This window comes from Myotis daubentonii, chromosome 11, assembly GCF_963259705.1.
Source record: "Myotis daubentonii chromosome 11, mMyoDau2.1, whole genome shotgun sequence".
Taxonomy (NCBI): Eukaryota; Metazoa; Chordata; class Mammalia; order Chiroptera; family Vespertilionidae; genus Myotis; species Myotis daubentonii.
In genome coordinates, this window is record NC_081850.1 from 75,519,322 (window position 1) to 75,536,784 (window position 17,463).

The 17,463-nt window shown below is 57.6% G+C and overlaps 1 protein-coding gene and 1 pseudogene across 2 annotated transcripts in view; both read left to right on the forward strand.

The window, feature by feature from the left end:
* MVB12B (multivesicular body subunit 12B) overlaps positions 1 to 17,463 on the forward strand; it is a 141,722-nt gene that overhangs the window by 104,023 nt on the left and 20,236 nt on the right. The window lies entirely within an intron of this gene.
* LOC132212825 (large ribosomal subunit protein eL31-like) lies at positions 5,686 to 6,041 on the forward strand (annotated as a pseudogene).

Genomic DNA, 17,463 nt, shown 5'->3' on the forward strand with positions numbered 1-17,463 from the left:
CGCAAACCATCCCTTCTACACATAACACCCCCAAGAGTGTAGGCAGCATCAACCCCCGCTTGCAGGTGCGGAATGAAAGCACAGAGAGCTCAGTTCATTTACCCAGAGTCACACAGCACAGGCAGCTGGCCCGGCATCTGCCCTTGACCTCCACGCCCTGTGGTCCAGTGTGTGGGCCAGGCTGAGGGCACTTGTCCCTTGCCCGAGCAGGAGAAATGGCACCGGGGATCAAGGGGGGTAGGGCAGCGGAGGGGTTCCCGGGGCATCCTGTGGGCCCTGTGGGTGAAGACCAGCTGCGCCCCTCAGCCTGGAATGGGGAGCACTAAGGCAGGCGCGTCTCAACGCTCTGGCCTTCTCCCACTGATGACAAGGCCCCAGGTGACAGTGGGGCACCACTGGGCAGAAATGCCTTCGTCTGCGCTCGGGTGCAGCTGGCTCCTCACTGGTGACATCTTTGCGTCTCTGGAAGGGCAGAGCTTAGAAGAGGAACAAGAGGACGGGAAGCTGAGTGTCCTCCCTCTGCCTTTCACCCCAGACCTGATCAGGAGCCAGGCCCTTCACCATCTGGGTCTTGCTTTCCTCAGTTGTGGAAATAAATGGAGGCGGGAAAGCCTGGAAGGTACAGTGAAGTTCAGGGGGGTGAGGCTGCAGTGGCCGGGCCCGTGGAAGGTGCCCCACTGCACAGCGTGGGCTGGGAGCAGCCAGGGGGACACCCCCCTCTGCCACCTCCGGTGAGCCTGCTGAGGGGGGTCCTGAGAGCCAGCTGCACCTCCGTCCCTTAGTGCTCCCCGGAGGACCCTGGAGCTCCAGCAGAGCAAGGCTCTGTGAAGAGTGGGTTCAACCAAGCCTGTACCCCAGCCCCATGGGTAGTGGGCGTTCCAACACTGAGGGCAGGAGGCAGAGAAAGGAGCAAAGGCCCCGGGGAGCTCTGAGGTGGGTCAGGCCTCGGCCCTCGCCTCCCACGGGTAGGAAGAGAGGACACAGGAGGCCTGGGCTGGGCGCCCAAGACGCGTGTCCTTTGGAAGGGTTTATTTATCTTTTGATTTAGCTGAAAGATACGCAGGAACTTAGCCTGTGGTCAGGGGGAGACAGTGGAAAGCCCGGTGGCATATAAAGAGCAGATGAGGTGAGCCTGCACTGGATCCCGCTGTTGGCCGAGTCCCCGGGTAAATTCCGTGCAGCTTGGCTGATTGAGGACACCTGGATGCGGGTTTGGCTGTGAGGAAAGTCACGGTTTCGTTCCTCAGCCCTCCTACTAGTTATGTGGGTTTGTATGGAAAACCCATTCCCAGCAGCGCCCAGCACGAGTGGGAGGCAGGGTCAGCCCCTCAGGCCTCGTCAGGGGCGTGGCCAGCAGAGGGGAGAGATTACCAAGTGCCCTGGAGGATCTTCATTTCCTGTGTGCGCATACACATGCATGTACACCCGTGTGGCCGCACACACATGCCGGCCACACATGGACACACAGCCAGGGCCCCCAAGTAGAGCAAGCATTGTAAACATGGAAGCCAGCACGGCCTTTCAGCCATTCCTTTGTTTGCCCTGAGCCCTGCTCCTGGCTGGTCCTCTGGGTGGCTCTGGGCCACAAAAGGCAAAGACAGGCCCTGCCCCTGGCCGTGGGAGTGCTTTCCCTCCAGGCATCTCCTCGCCAGCCCTCGCTGCACGGGTGGCCCGAGGCCCTGGGCGCACAGCCTGCTCGGCGGTTTGGGGCAGCTGGCTGTCCTGGAAATGCGTTATGTCCCGAATGTCGCGCCCGGCCCCGCGGTGCAGCCTCCTGTGCGGTTAGTGACGGACAGTGTCCCAGCCGGTCCCCTGCCTGTGCTCTGCCGGGTGTGTTTGCGTGTGGGGTGCAGGGCGGGGGGGAGGGGGTGAATAGGGTTTGGGTGAGCTTCTTGGCTGAAGTAATTGGAACAGTAATTGGAATACCTTGGGGGGAGGGAGAAGGGAAGTTCAAGGGTAATTGCTAACTGATGCCAAAAAGAAAAGAACTGCGAAGGGCTCAGCAAGTTCACAGGCCGCTCTTTTCCAGCCGTTTCTGCACATTGCAGGACAGGCCTTTGTCTGGGCCGTGGCCTGCTAATGTCGGGTGTGGCTGTAGGACAATGTGGCTTCATTCTAAATGCCCTGGAGTCAAGTCCCAGGTCTCCCCTAAGACAAGTCACTCCCCTCCTTGGAGCTTCAGGTTAGCCTCTGTCAGGCGGGGCTGTGGGAAAGACTCCGAAGTGCCTTGTCAGGTGAGATGCGTGAGGATGACAATCCCATGTCTTCAACTCAGCGCGATCCCATTGAGCATCGGTTCTGTCTGTGCTGGCGTCATACGCACAAACCCCAGCAGAGAGCCGCCTCTGCGTTCCCAGGCCGGAGCTCTATCTGCAGCCTTGAGCTTGGACATTGCAGTGGCTGTTTCCGCCCTGCCTGCTCGGGCTTTGAAAGAACCCCATTCCCCACTGGGCCTCGCGTCCCGGGTTCGGTGGGGGAGCTGGTGGGTCACACAGGCTTGGCCCCTGCTCACCTACGAGGCTCATGTGGTTTCTTGTTGCTGTGCCACCTATTCACACATCATATGTGCACACATCACACACATGGCAAAGTGCACATATCACATGTGCCTACATCACACACACGTCACACGTGCACACATCACACACATGCATGCATTACACACGTGCACATGCACACATCAGACACACACACACAGCTCCCCTTTTCTCTGAATTGTCATTGACAAACTTGGTTTCCATCCAGGCCCGGGTGAGGGTTCATCGGGCGCTGGCAGGGCAAAGGGCCCCGAGAGAGAAGGAATAGCTCCTGAACCATCGGGAGAACCTGAGGGAACGAGTGGGACCTCAGAGCCCATCCCCCCACGCGGGGCCACTTAGCGCCCATTAGCGCCTTCCTTTGCCCCTTCAGCAGTTTGAAACCTCTCTACTGAGAAACAGCCTTCCTGCTTTAATTTTCAAACTTCAAAGATTACTTTCGAAATAACGTTTTTCCAGTGAAATTCCAGAGGCTTTACACATGTGTGAAAGGAGGGGCTTGGCTGTTAAAATGTGTTTGCTCTGCCCCTCGGTCCCTCAACTACAAAGGTTCCACGACCGCCTGCACTTTGTTCTCTTAAATATTACACCAGCTTGCCGCGCTCCGCAAGTTGCTGCAGCCTCTTCCCCCCCCCCCCCCCCCCCCCCGCCTCCCCAGGTGAAAGCCCAGTGGGGCAAAGTAGATGTTTTTCCCTTGGCAGAAATTTCCCTGTTTGGGCACTTTTCCCAACTCCACAGCTGCTCTCTGGCCCCCAGTCTCTGTAACGGCGAGAGCCGCAGTGGCCCAGGACTGGCCACTGGACTGGTCACAGCCAAAGGAATTTTTTTTTAATTTTTCGGTTACAGTTTGCATTCAACACTTTTTTTATATTAGTTTCAGGTGTGCCAAAGGGCTTTCAGAGCACGGATGTTTGCAGTGGCTGGGGATGTAAGCTGGGTTGGTTTCCACCATCATCCCCACAGAACCCGGCTGAATAATTGGGGGCGGGGTGGGGGTGAAATGTTGAGCCTCTAATGCTCCATGTTACGGGCTTTGCTGTCGTGAGAGATTTTAGAACAATGAGCTTTGATAAGCCGTCTTGAGAGTCTCTTCCCAAGCCGGTCATGGGCCATAAATGTTTCCGAAGGATAATTCCCCAGATAGCCCCAAAGGCCCAGATTTTAAAACGGCTCTTTAGCACATATTTCTCCCACAAAAATGTGGTAATATAAAAGTGAAACATTTTGATGAACTTGTAGAACTAATGATCTATAAATAAAAATCAACGTCATGTATAAGTTATTTAAATGAATTTTGTCACTAGAATAAATTCCTCCGCGTTTACATCGGTTAATAATTTTAACGGTGAGTTTGTTCATGTAAAAGGGAATTGGGCGGAGACCAGGGTTCCTCTCATCAGGCTGTGGGCACGCCTGGCCCGGCTCAGGTTTGCCCCTCCCGGTCCCCACCTCGGGAGGCTCCGCACGTTGGCAGGAGCCGCTGAGAGCCGGGGAGAAACAGGACCCGCGGCTCCTCGGCCACCACAGCTCGGCTCGGAGGTTCCTCTCCTCCCGGGAACTGAGGTTTGCAGAGGCACCGTCTCGTCTCCCGGCAGAAGCCGTTTCATCTGCGCTGAACCCCAGCCTGCGCCCCTGTTCCTCGCGCTCCTGGGGCTGTCGGTGCCGCCGCACCTGCAGTGCACGGGCTCGCCGCCTCTCAGCACCCCCTTGTGCAAATGGGGGAAAAGGCCTACAGATTCTCTAACCCCCTTCCCTCCTGGAAGGGGCCCCGGCTCCCAGCTTCTCCTGAACCAGAGAGAGCCCCGTCCTCCTGCCTCCGTCCTCACACAGTCCGCCAGCTCTTCCCAGAGGCGCCGACCGTCTGGCTGCCCCACGCCGCGCGTCCCCACTCGCGATGCCACGCTGGCCGGGCTCACTCCCACGCAGAGCAGCGTCCAGCCGCTCCGGCCACATTCCACCTGTCACTGATCCCAGACTCCTCCGCACCCTCCCGGCCACCCCTGCCTTCTCTTGGGCCTCTGTGACGCCCGCCCCTCCCAGCACCGGGGTCAGGTTTTTACAGAAACAGTCACTTTGAGACAGTTACTGCTTTTATGGGAGGAAAGCGGGGAGTAGCCCAGTCGGGCTGAACTTCGGGTGCTGTGTCTGTTGGGCTTGCTGGCCGACCAGGCATCCCGCTCTCGGCTTCCCGGTTTCACTGATGACAAAACGACAGATTAAGCTGCGTCATGACCTTCAGGGTTTCATTCTCAAGAACCAAGAACAGCCTATTTTAGGCATAAGGACACGGCTCCCTCGACTCCTGCCTCCTCTGCATCTCATCCTCAGACACCCCTGGGAAGAGGAGGGGCTGAAGCAGCACCGGTTTAGGGGAACCTGGAGGCCGCCTGTGTTCCCGCAGCCTCAGGTGAAAGTGAAAGCACTACTTGGCACTTGCCAGCCTGTGGGAGCGAGCAAGCGGAGAGCCCGGGCATCAGGCTGGCCCCACCACCACCACCACCGAAACAACAGTTTACCCCGAAAGGGCGCGCTCTCAGAGTGTGCCTGTCGAAGACAGCTTGGAAATTCTTCTGCAGGGAAGCCCGAGCTGCTGCTAATGACCCGTGTCCTCCGAGACCCCGGGCCAGCAGCTCTGAGCGTCCTCTCGCCGAGCGGCAGCCTTGGACTTGGGGTTCTGGGGTCCCGTCCCGGCCTCGCCCCGACGGCTTTTCCACTGACCCAGTAAACGATGACATGGCATTTATGTCAATAGGGGAGCCCCGTATTCCACACCCGGTTCTGTTGGTGACCCGTTGGGTCGTGTTGGGCAAGCAGTAGACCTCTGCTGGTGTCGTCAGTTTGAAACTGGAACAGGGTCGGCCCCACGGGCACAGGTAGAAGCGAGGACCCAGGAGGTGACGGGTGTTGGCCACGTGGGAGAGCTACAAGGCTCCCGAGGGCTCACCACGTGGTGGTTCTTACAAATCTCGTTGCTAAGCTGCTGCATGCTGGCTGCCTGCGGGGTTTGCTCCCTGACGGCTGGGCTTTTGTTTTGGGGTATTTGTTTATTTGCTGATGTAATAGTCCCTGGGGCATTAAAGGAAGCGTTTTTTAAGAAGAGGCCTCTGGACAGTACCCCGCGCTCTTTCTTTCCAACTTGCCAGGCAGGATGGCTCCCGCAAAGAAGGGTGGCGAGAAGAAGGGCCGCTCCGCCCTCAGCGAGGTGGTGACCGGGAGCACACGTCTACATTCACAAGCGCATCCACTCTGTGGGGTTCAGGAAGCGCGCCCCTCGGGCACTCAAGGAGACCCGGAAAGTCGCCATGAAGAGATGGGGACTCCGGACGTGCGCATGGACACCAGGCTCAACAGAGCAGGCCGGGCCAAAGGAGTAAGGAATGTCCCAGATCGTGTCCGGGTACGTTTGTCCAGAAAACTAATGAGGATGAAGACTCACCAGACAAGCTGTATGCGTTGGTCACCACCTTCAAAAATCGACAGGCCGTTCATGTGGACGAGAACTGATGCTGATGGTCCAGTAAAGTTATACAACTGCCTTGGGGGGGGCGGCGGGGGGAGACGAGGCCTCTGGTTTCCTTCGGGGCCTTGCGCTTCCCGAAGGCCCCCATCCTGGTTCTGGCCGGCGGTGCGTCGCTCCTCGTGCTGTAGCCCCGAAAGCCTCAGTGGAGAAACCACTCTCCGTGTCTTTTTAAGCTGCCAGGCTCCACTGAGAGTGTCCTCTTGTTCTGACGAAAGGGTCCCTTTAAATAATCCAGGGCAGATTTCCAGTGGCTGGAAGTCATTCCTGGAAGCGCAGGGCTAGCGGACGAAGTCAGGACCGGCGCAGGCGGGAGGCGTGCTCCTCAGCCCCGGGCAGGGCGGGCTCGGGCTCGACGTGAGTCAGAGAGAGACCGTGCCTTCTGTCGGATGCCAGAAAAGACGGTCGTGAGGTGCCTGAATGTGTTACCTTTTTCCTGCTATTGGAGGTGAAGCCACAGAAACGCAGAGCATGCGCGTGTTCGGAAAACACTGTAGAGCAGCGGTTCTCAACCTCCTGGCCCTTTAAATACAGCTCCTCATGTGGTGACCCAACCATAAAATTATTTTCGTTGCTACTTCATAACTGTCATGTTGCTACAGTGATGAATCGTCATGTAAATATCTGATCTGCAGGATGGTCTTAGGCGACCCCTGTGAAAGGGTTGTTTGACCCCCAAAGGGGTCACAACCCACAGGTTGAGAACCGCTGCAGAGAGAGCCAGACAGACCAGGGTTCCTCTCCTTCTGTGAGTCCTAGAGGCTCAGCCCACAAAAGGCGTGGACCGAAGAGACACCAGGGTCAGGGGACATAATAAGTGATCAATAGCCAGTGAGCCGAGTGCCCCTGTGCTGGGCCCTGGTGTTTCCCAACATCTGGTCTGCGGTGGCGGAGGAGCCCCAAGAGCCTGCCTCTGAGCTACACAGACACGCTCCCTGCTGGCCTCCGTCTGCCTGGAAACTGCCCCCTCGCAGGGTGGTGGCGCCGGAAGTGCTGTGGGTTACGGGCGTCCTGTGGGGAAGGAGAGTCCTGTTGGTGTAGGACAGCTTCATGGGACTGGACCCAGGAGACTTGGACCACGAGATCCTCTGACGCCAGGCAGAGTGCGCCGCTGGCCAGAGCTCCTCAGCGGAGTCTCGAGGCGTGGAGCTAGTGGTTTGCATTTTTAACGAGCACCCAGGCCATTCTGACTCACCTGGGGGTTAAAGAGCCTGTGTTTCGGGGAGAGAGGCTGCGTCTGCCAGGGTGTGGGGCCAGCGTTGAGGATCCATCCTCAAGGCACTAACCAAGGCCGAGCCCACTCGCACGCCGTGTCCCACGGCCCCTCTCCCACAGGGAGCCCGTCACCCTCGGGACAGTGCTCTCCCGTGAGAGGGCTCAGGTCAGATGGTTCTCGGTGGGCTGGCCTCCGGAGAGGGGTGGCCCCGGCTGAGCAGCCGTGCCCCTGCCGGTTGAGTGTCTGCCCGGCTGCTCCCTGCGGGGCTCCCTGAAACCAGTGTTTTCCCTGCCTGTGTATCTGTAGTCCCTGCCCTGGGGCTCAGCTGCCCTGGTGCCCACCTGTCTCTCTGAGGAGCCCCCAGCACTCTCCCCGATGAATCTGTGATACACCCCACAGTCTCTGGGCTTGGCACAGTTCCTTCCGGTCGCGTGGCTGAGGCTGCCCGCCGTGCGGGGACCAGCACGCCCTGCCCGGGGCAGACCCTGGGCTGCCACTCGCTGGAGCTGTCCCTGTGAGAGTCGTGGCAGTGGGCCCAGCGTCTCCCGCATAAGGAAGGCAGTCCCCAGGGAGGCCCCAGGCCGGCCCATGTCCTTTGACTATTTATCCTCGGACTTGTAACCCCCACGGCCACTGCATCACACGTGTGTCCTCAGCTGTGCCAGCGCAGGCCAGGCGTCCACTGTGCTGCACTTTGCTGTGGCAGCAGCTGCGGGCGCCCATTTCTTCCCAGGTCCTCCTCTCCGTGGGCGGCCTCGGGAATGGGCAGAGGCATGTGCACCAGGAGCAGCGGCAGCCGTGTCAGGGCCGGGCAGTGGGGGGGGGAGGGGGGCGCGCACAGGCTTCGGGGAGATCTCTGGACAGAATCAGGCACCGCAGTCGCAGGCAGGAGTGGATCCCGGGGTTTGATTCTGCCTCTGCTTCCTGTGGCTGTGTGTCCCGGGAGCTCGCGTGACCGCGGTTTGCCGAGTGTCGTGTGTAAAATGGGGGTGATGATGATGATGATGATGATGATGATGATGATACATCCCTCCCCACCCCACCCCACCCCCCGTGGGATTATCATGTCAACACACGGAAAGCACCCAGACCAGGGGCCGACACAGAGTAGGAGCTCACACAAGTGAGCTGCCACCACCACCCTCTGGGACGTAGGGCCTGGTGGCCAGCGAGGTGTGGGGACAGGTCCCTGTTGCTGCAGGTCCCTGCTTGACCGTCCGAGTGGCTGACAGCAACGCTCTGCAATCAGGAGGACAGACACAGGAAGCGCGTGAGGGAAGAGAAGCCCACCTTCCTCTCCGGAGAGGGCGCAGCAAGGCCTCCCTGCCTTTCCCGCTGCCCCGGCCTCTGCCCCATGGGCTTGGGCTCAGCAGCCCGTTGCCCACGGGCAGAGCTGCACTCGGCTCCTCAGGTCGTGTCTTGGTCTTAGAACGACACTGCCAGGGAGCAGTTTGTCTAGATTCCCAAGTTTGTAATTAAAACAATTGAGAAACAATTTTCACTATGAAAAAAAAGGATAGCTGAACAGGAAGTGTCTTTTAAGCAGATGTTGTGCTGTGAGCCGTGTAGAAATACCATTTTGTCATCAACCCAGCACAGTTATCTCAAGGCTTAAAAGAAACGAAGGGAACATCTTTTCTCCTACCCCAGCGTTTTTTAGCACCTAATATCATTTCACATTTAAAGGTGACAGCAATATCTTTAACGTTTTTCTATTGGATTAATAACGTTTAATGTTCAAAGCAATAAAGCGAAATGTTTTCGTGAAGGTGCTTTATATCACTAGTGGAAAATTCAAGTAAAAAAAAAAAAAGAAAGAAAGACCACACGCACAAAGTAATAGACATCGAGAGCCATAAACTCAAGGGAGCCGGGGCGTGGAGGTGGTTTTGTGGAGCCGCGGGTGTGCGAGGCCTGAGCCCGCGGGAGGGGCTGCGCTCCCCTGGCAGCGGGCTCACGGGCCCCCGCCCACGCCCCCCACCATTCATCTCCACCCAGCAGTGGAATATGACAATGTTAGCATTTTTCATTTCCCTGACGTTACCATTAATAAAGCAATGATCCAAAAGGGGCTTTGCTGAGTCTGTTCTTTATGCTCCCATCACTCACGACGAGATAATTTCACACAGGATCGTTTTAAAATTAAACGGCGATAAAAGCGCTCTGCTGTTCTGTGTTCACCAGTTCATAGAAGTCTATCAAGTCATTAACGTGTCATGACAGACTGCTCGATGGCTACAAGAGTAATTAATTATTTGAATAAATAACAAGTTGAACTTGGGGCTTTGAACCACCCTGACACCCGCATCCCATTAGGGGCGTCCGGAACCTCGCAGGGCACCGGTGCGCAGAGTCAAAACGCAGGCCAGGGCGCCGGGGCTGATGGGAAACAATTTCGTAAACACGGGGCGACACTGCCGGGGAGAGAGCCAAAGGGTCACGTCCCCGCGCCCACGCGGAGTTCGGTGCGAGAGGTTCCCTGGCAGCGGCCATGTCCAGACGCCCTCGATCAGTGATGCTCTCGGAACAATGACACAGATTTTCATAATCACCATTAATCTCTGCATGTTTTCCAAGATAATTGCAGCAATTATTAGCTGGATTTCTTTTTTCTGTGCCCATTGTGGAGAGGAACAAGTGCTTATTATCCTGGGTGGTTCAGAGAGCCCCGGCTAAACCTCTGTCATCTGCGAGCACGTCCTTTCAGCTCCTGAAAGTTCATCGGCGCCGGAAGCGAGGGTGGCATCAGCAGGCGCTATTGTTACCCCTTCAGGCTGCGCGGCGAGGCGGTTAGAGTGGATGGCTGAATTGTTCGTCGGTGGGACTGCTGGGCTCGGTTGGAATTACTGTCAGGTGGCGGGCGATGCCGTGACAGGTGCAGGCAGACGGGCGGCAGCTCACCCCGTTTCCACCGCGGACTTGCACAGCGAGCTGAAGACCAGTGTTTAGAGAATGCATTTTTGTGACATGCCCTTTAAAGGTTAATATTCAATCTGAAATCTGGGTAATGTGCGGCACTGCACTTCATAGACACAGCAACTAGGCAGAAGGACGCACGCGCCCGGTTCTCCCAAATCGGGTGGGCGTCGGCCGGCCGTCAGTTCTGCCTGGAGCCGCCCCTGTTCCCCGTATCCCCGTGGGCCGGAGAGTGTGTCCATGGAGCTGGGTTTTGGGAGGCGACACCCTGCTCTCAGGAGAAGCCATTTCCACAGGGAAGTGTTTCTTGAAAATCTTGCGGTTTGGCACTGGACCTGCGTGTACCTGTGTGTCTGGTGTAGGGACTCCTGCGCCCCATCGGGAAAGGGTGCGCAGGTCGGGCAGCTGGGTCCTCAGGTGGGAGCAGGGCGTGGGGGGAGGGTAGGCGGGGAACGGGCCACAGCCTGCCGGCAGCCGGCGAGGGCCTGGCTGCGGCTTCGGACGTCACCTGGAAGCTTCAGGCAGCGGTGGAAGTTTTAAAGGGAAGGAATGCTAACAAGGAGAGAGACCTGCACTTGAAAGCGAGTGAACCCCCAAGGTCCCTGCGGCGGGCACACCGTCTTGGCCACGCGGGGTGTCTCCCTGGTCGCAGGGTCGCTCCTTCACTTCTTCAGGCCCAGTGGCTGCCATTCACCTCCTCAGCCTCCTGGTTCCACCGTCCGCTTCCACCTCCAGGTGGCTTCTTCCTGTCGTGTAGGGAGCTGTTCCCACCACAGGCTTCCCTTACTTGGTCTCTGCTCCAGGCCATTCAGTACTTAGGGAGTTTTAAAAAGCGTTTCTGTGGCCGAGGATGTTCCTGTTCGTGTACTTGGAGCTCCTCGTGGGCGTTGAGTGTGGGGCCCCTGCCCGGCCCTGCTCACTGGACTCCCGCCCTCAGGACGCGGGACTGTGGGAGGGGGTTACTGGCAGGCATTTTGTGTAGAGATGGGGGACTCAGGAAGGGGGGACGTGAAAGGGGGGGACTCCCTAACTGCCAGCTAGAAGCTCGGAGAACCTTCCTTGGTGGTGTGAAGGCACCTTTATCTTAAAGAGCCTGGCCCTTCGACCGACCTGGCAATCACTCCTGACTCCAGTTTATTCACTTTGCATGGGGGCTCGTTTCCAGGGCACGTCGGGCAGCCTGGGCCCGCCTGGGGCTGCTCCTGCTCCACGGGGATGGCAGGTGCCAGGGGAGAGCCGGTCCGGCACCCAGCGGGTCCCCCGGGCAGGCCTTGCTTCCGCGCCTCCAGGTGCCTTTCGGTTGGGACTCAGGCCCATAGGCTACGTAATTTAATGTGGCTGCACTTAGGTTTCTATGTAAAAGAAGGTGGAAAAAGAAAAGGTCTGCTACCTCAGAAAGGCACTGTCCTCTAGTGCAGTCGTATAATAATGATGGCGATGACGACAGTTACTGAGCAGTTAGTTCATACCTGAGCCTTGTGTTGCTAGCGCATCTAAATGTCACAGCAACCCAGATATTATTCCCTTCCTTCTGCAGTCGAGGAAAGGGAGGCTCAGAGATTAAACGTGTGTCCTAAGTCAAAGGGGGCGGAAGAGCTGGTCCGAATTCAGGCACTCGCTGCGAGCACTGAGGCTCGGCTGTGGCTGCCGCGTGTCAGTGCCTGCACGGGCGGGCTGTGCCGGCCTCTCGGGGGCGGCTCACCCGGCAGAATGGCAGAGGGCCCTGCACGTGAAACTCAGAGGCTAAGCACTCACCCAGAGCCCACGCGTGGCCGAGCTCACGCGTGTCTGACCCGTGCCCGCTCCCTCCTCCCCCGGGGCCGCCTCCCACATGTGGGGCTCCCTCGGCTGACGGGTCTCTCCTCTGGGCTTACGAGTGACATGACAACACCGATCGCTGTGGGCCCAGAAGGAAGTCGTTGGCCTGTGTGGACTCAGTTGGAACGTCAGCGAGCAGACAGCTCTGGAGGCGTCTACAAACATCTCCCAGAGAGAACCCCCAGCGTGAAGTCACCAAGGATGCAGAGCACGGCGTTCTGGTTTGCAAGTGCGTTTCGAGAAATGGCCTTGAGATCTTGAGTCGTTGGCATTTTCCCGCACGAATTGTGAAGGACTGGAACGGAGTAGGCGAGGGGAGGGGCCGGTGGCTGGTTATTGACCCCCGAGCCCGGCAGCTCACAGACCCACAGGCCCACCTCCCAGCGTGTGGTTTTACGCTGAGGACTGCCTGCCAGGGCCCCGTGCTCCCGCCGCCTCGCAGGCACCGTGACCCGAGCTCACGTCACACCCTCGGCAACGGAGCAGACAACGACCCAGGAGCTGGAAATGGAGTCTTTTTTTTTTTTAATTTTACATTTCCTACCACATGATTTTGTGACTGTCAGGCATGTTGAAATTAATGCTGTGTTGCTTGGAGGCTTGGTGGTGGTGGAGACACCAGTGAGGAAAGGGGTTGGCGGCCCTGGGCGACGGTGGGTGCCCAAGGCTATGGGGTGGCCCTGGGCTGGAGCCCGTGGCAGTTGGTGAGCTGGGCTCGGGCGCCCGCAGCCGTCCCCGGTGTGTGCTGGCGGGAAGTTCAGGGGCGGCTGGGGGGCTGCCTGGGCAAGTAGCGTGATCGTTCCCCTCGGAGGAGGACGCAGGGGCTGTCACCCCACCCCGTTGCCCGGCGAAGTCCCCGCGGGGCATGGCCCAGCTGCCTGTGCCAGCAGGAGCCCGAGTTCATGTCCAACAGACGCGCGTGCAGGCGGCCACTCCCCGCGCACGGCACCGGTGTTCGGGGCGGTTGGGAAGGAAATCCCCCACCTTCTCCTTCTGCGACTTGGGGGTGGCATCCCTGCAGGAGCAGCTCCGAGCTCTATTTGTCTAAACCTCGCAGGTCCCGGGAGCGCTCCCAGGCCTCTGCACTCGGGTGCCTGGCTGAAAAGAGAACAGTTGCATGAGCTCATTGTTTCCTGTTTTTTTCTTTAATGTATTTTACAAACACTCCGGTGACAGGCCTGACACGCTGATTCCTATGCAGGCGCACTTCAGTTGGGGATTACAGCATTAATAACAGCGTTCCACGCAACACGCCATCTTTAAGCATGATCGTTATGATAAAGGGCATACTCTTAATTACAGGCCTGCTTAATTACAGCTCTGCCGAAGCGCGTTTGTTTAGGAGAATGCTAATGGTGCGACGGAGCCCGCGGCACTTCCTCGCTTTCATCTGCTGTAGGTCGCTCGCTCGGTGCGCGGATCAGCGTTTTGTTCAAACTGCCACCAAAAACAAATTTGAAAAGCAAAATTAGGAAACACTGTGCTGGTACTGGAAGGAAACCGGCCTGGCACGCGCCCCTCACCGCACCAGGCGCTCCGCCGCCTGTCGGTCACGTTTCCTCTCGCCCCACAGCGGCCCTGAGAGAGTGCTGTGTTGTCCTCATTTTGCAGACAGGCTCACCAAGGCTCTGAGAGCTGAGGCACCTGCTGGCCGCGCCTCTGCCACCTGCTGTTGACCCCCAGCCCGTCCTCCCCGCCACCTCCCCAGCATGCGCACCCCCCCCCCCGCCCAAGCTGGCCTCGGATTCAAATCCTGGCTCCATCATTGCTCTGAGCCTCAGTTTCCCTAATAACAACCTGCAAGTAACCGTGTTGAGGGTTACCTCGTCTGGGATCAGTACATTTGGGTTTCCTTCTTTCTCTAGAACGGGGCTGGGGACAGGTCGGGATACCTCTGAGCTTGGAGGCGGGGGGGGGGGGGGGCCTCTGCTGTGTCACAGGGGAGTCGAGGGACTGCCCTGTGCCCGGGAAAACTGCTTTGGCCCGTGAGGAAAGGACAGGCTCTGTCCCTGACTCTGGGTCGTGACCACTCAGTCAGGCCTGTCGGGTGAGAGCCTCCTGGGAACCCCAGGCTGCCTGGAGGGCAGGTTGGAGAGGAAGATGCAGCCCCGGACAGTGGCTCCCTGAGGCCAGGGACCTCACTCGGCTGTCTCCCCTCCCCACCCCCCCACCCCCGCCCATCCCGTGTCATCCTGAGAGGACTCAGCAGTAGACAATGTAGAACACGCATCAGCCTCTGTGCACAGAGCAGTGAAGACAAAATACTGGCTTCAGCTGGGAGGGAGGGAGGGCGGGGAGGCCTGGCTCCCCCACGAGGAGCCAGGATGGGGGTGATTGATGAACGTGCGTTTGGAGCACATGAAAAACGTGTGCCATTGATTTTAAGAATTATGTTTGGCAAACCTCTAGATATTTTAAAACATGAAAAGGCTGCCCAGATAAGGAGTCGAAATGAATGCTATAGAATTAGAAGGGGATTTAGTGGTCCCACAGGTCAGCTTTGTACCCCACACAGAACACCCACCCCCCAGCTCCCCGACACATGGCCGCCTGCCTGGCGCTCCCACCCAGCTCTGCTGGCCCTTCCTCGGATCCCCCCAGAGGAGGGCAGCTCCCCTCTGCACCTCACCCCACCTCTCTGCCGCTCCCCCGTGCAGCGCTGAGAATACGTGTGGTCACCTTCCAGCCTCCTCTTCCAGGGCCAGGGCCCCCCTCTGCTGACCGTCCGTGTGCTGGCCCAGTGGGGCCACAGTGAACAAGAGTGGACAGGATCGGCCTCCCTGGAGCATCAGGCCTGACGGTGTCCTCTCCTCTCCTCACTGGCCTGGCTTCGGGTTCCCCACCGTCTGGGCCCCCTTAGAGCTGCCGGTAACGCTCAGAAGATTCGGTCCCGCACTGAGCTCCAGCCGACACGGCGACCGCCTGGCTCTGGTGCCAGGACTCAGCCTGTGCCTCACCATGGCATCCCTGCCCCTTTCACGTGGTGAAGTCACATCATTGTTATATCTTCTGCTCTGACTCCACATCTCTTTCATTCCACCGAATACCATCGGCTTGGGGCCTAAAGTACCAACTGGACTTAATGACCTTTAGTAAGTTCAATCCATCCGTTAAGTGTAGCCCATGATCCCAACTTTTTGAGATCTTTCTTGGATTTCTCTCTGTTACCAGTTTATAAACTGCCCTCCCTGACTCCCTGTCAGCCACATCCTGTATAATAAAAGGGTAATATGTAAATCAACTGAACAGTGGAATTACCGTCACTATGATGCGCACTGACCACCAGGGGGCAGACGCTCAACGCAGAAGCTGCCCCCTGGTGGTCAGTGCGCTCCCACAGGGGGAGCACCGCTCAGCCACAAGCCGGGCTGATGGCTGGTGAGCGCAGCAGTAGTGGCGCAGTAGCACTAAGGATGTCCACAGAGCAGGCCTAAGCTGTCAGTCGGACATCCCCCAAGGGCTCCCAGACTGCTAAAGGGTGCAGGCTGGGCTGAGGGACCCAGCTCCCCACTTGCCCTCAGTGCACGAATGATCGTGCACCAGGCCTCTATATATATAAAAGGCTAATATGAAGTGTCCGACCTTCCAATTGGTCGCTATGACGTGCACTAACCACCAGGGGGCAAACGCTCAACGCAGGAGCTGCCGACCTGCAGTGACTTGGCAGCAGCGGTTCTCAGGTGACACACCCTGAAACCAGAGAAGAGGAGCCCGATTCGTCGCGGGGCCGTATGATTCCACCTTCGGCCGTGGGTTATGTGTTGCTGGGGCACTGTCAGCCCGAATCTGGTTACTGCACACTTGTGTTTGCGTTCCACACCCTATACGACAGCAACTTTGCAGAATGCCCTCTCGCATTCCGGGACCCCTTGGGGGATGTCAGAGAGCCGGTTTCGCCCCATCCCCTCAGGCCAGGCTGAGTGACCTCACCTGCTGGAGGGACCCCGCTCACTCCGTAGACACCCTTTGAGCCACGGCGCCACCCCAGGTGCAGCCAGCCAGGGAGGGACTGCGGGAGGTTGGTTCCAGGGTGTGTCCAGCCCGTCTTGCCCAGTCCCACCCTGCTGGCCACCTTCTAATTAATTTCCTTTCAATGTGCACGAATCCATGCACTGGGTCACTAGTATTACATAAGCATTCTATGCACATCTTCACTGAAGTCATTGATAACACCCTGGGCAACCAGAGAGATTGCTCAAGGTCAACATCAATCTGTTAATCAGCTCCTTGGGCATCTAGTCCAGCCAGTTAGGGATTCTCCCCCTTCACGTTGTCAGCGTATTTATCTGTCTTATCCACATGGTAACATGAGAGGTTTTGTCAAATGCTTTGCAAAATCCACATTCCTTCCTCCTACCATAATCTTTGACATTTAGATTTTTTAAATAAGTGAAGTTTGGCAGGCAGATTCTCTGTTTGGGAAGCTTTCGCTGGCGCCTGGGGACTCTGCCCCCATGTGAGGAGCTCCACCCATATATGGAAGTGTCTAGAGCGAGTTCCATTGCCATCCCAGCCACAGCGTCCCGGCCACTCCCTTTCCTTCCTTCTGAGTGTGTTCTTCCGTTTTCTAGAAGACTGAAGAGCATCTGACTGAGCCTCTTTCTACCCTGAACTCTAAGATAAAGTGGTACTTTGTCCAGATGTCCTCCCTTCTCTCCACACGGCTGCCTCTGGGGTCCCACCTGGCATCGCTCTGGCCTCTCTCTTCAGCCTCCTCAGTGCTTCCCTGAGGACAGGTGTGCCTCAGCCCTACACCTTGATGGCCCACTTGGCGGGTTAGCCCTCGCTCGGTCCCAACAACCCCCACCGTGTGTGGAGCGGGGACCTCTCCCTGGACGGCAGGTGGGGAAGGCCTGCTGGGGGGGCACTGTCTCCCCGCTCCCTTCAGTCTCTTAGAAGCTAAGAGCAGGCCTTGGAAAATGCTACATATGTGGGCACATGTATGTATACATGTGTATATGGATGTATAATGTAAGACGTATGTTGCCTATTACCTGCGTATGCTATGAGATAGACATGACACATTATACAGGGGTGGCAGAAGTGGGTTTATATCTGATCCTATGGAAACACATGCAGGTTATGATTATTGCAGCAGCTTTCTTAACTCAACAAAAGGTCGCAATGCAACTATACATAGATTCACATAAAAATGCCACTGTTGCTAATATCCGAGTTTTGCGAGTTACTTTTTTCTGGGTCTTTTTCTCCTCGGTTTGTACTTACATCCTTCGGAGTCCAATCAGCCAACCTGGGCAAGGGCCCTTCCCCGTCCGTCACAGCTAGCGCGGCAGGAGCTGACAAACAGCCCAGGGACCACCACGGCCCAGAACGCAGTCATGTTTCTAGATCTTTCTTCTGAAATACGTGACTGTCCGTTGGAAGGAGGGATAAAAACCCGATCCAGGGCCCTGCTAAGGGCCCCACGGCCTGGATGTGACCCTCAGCTGAGAGCATGT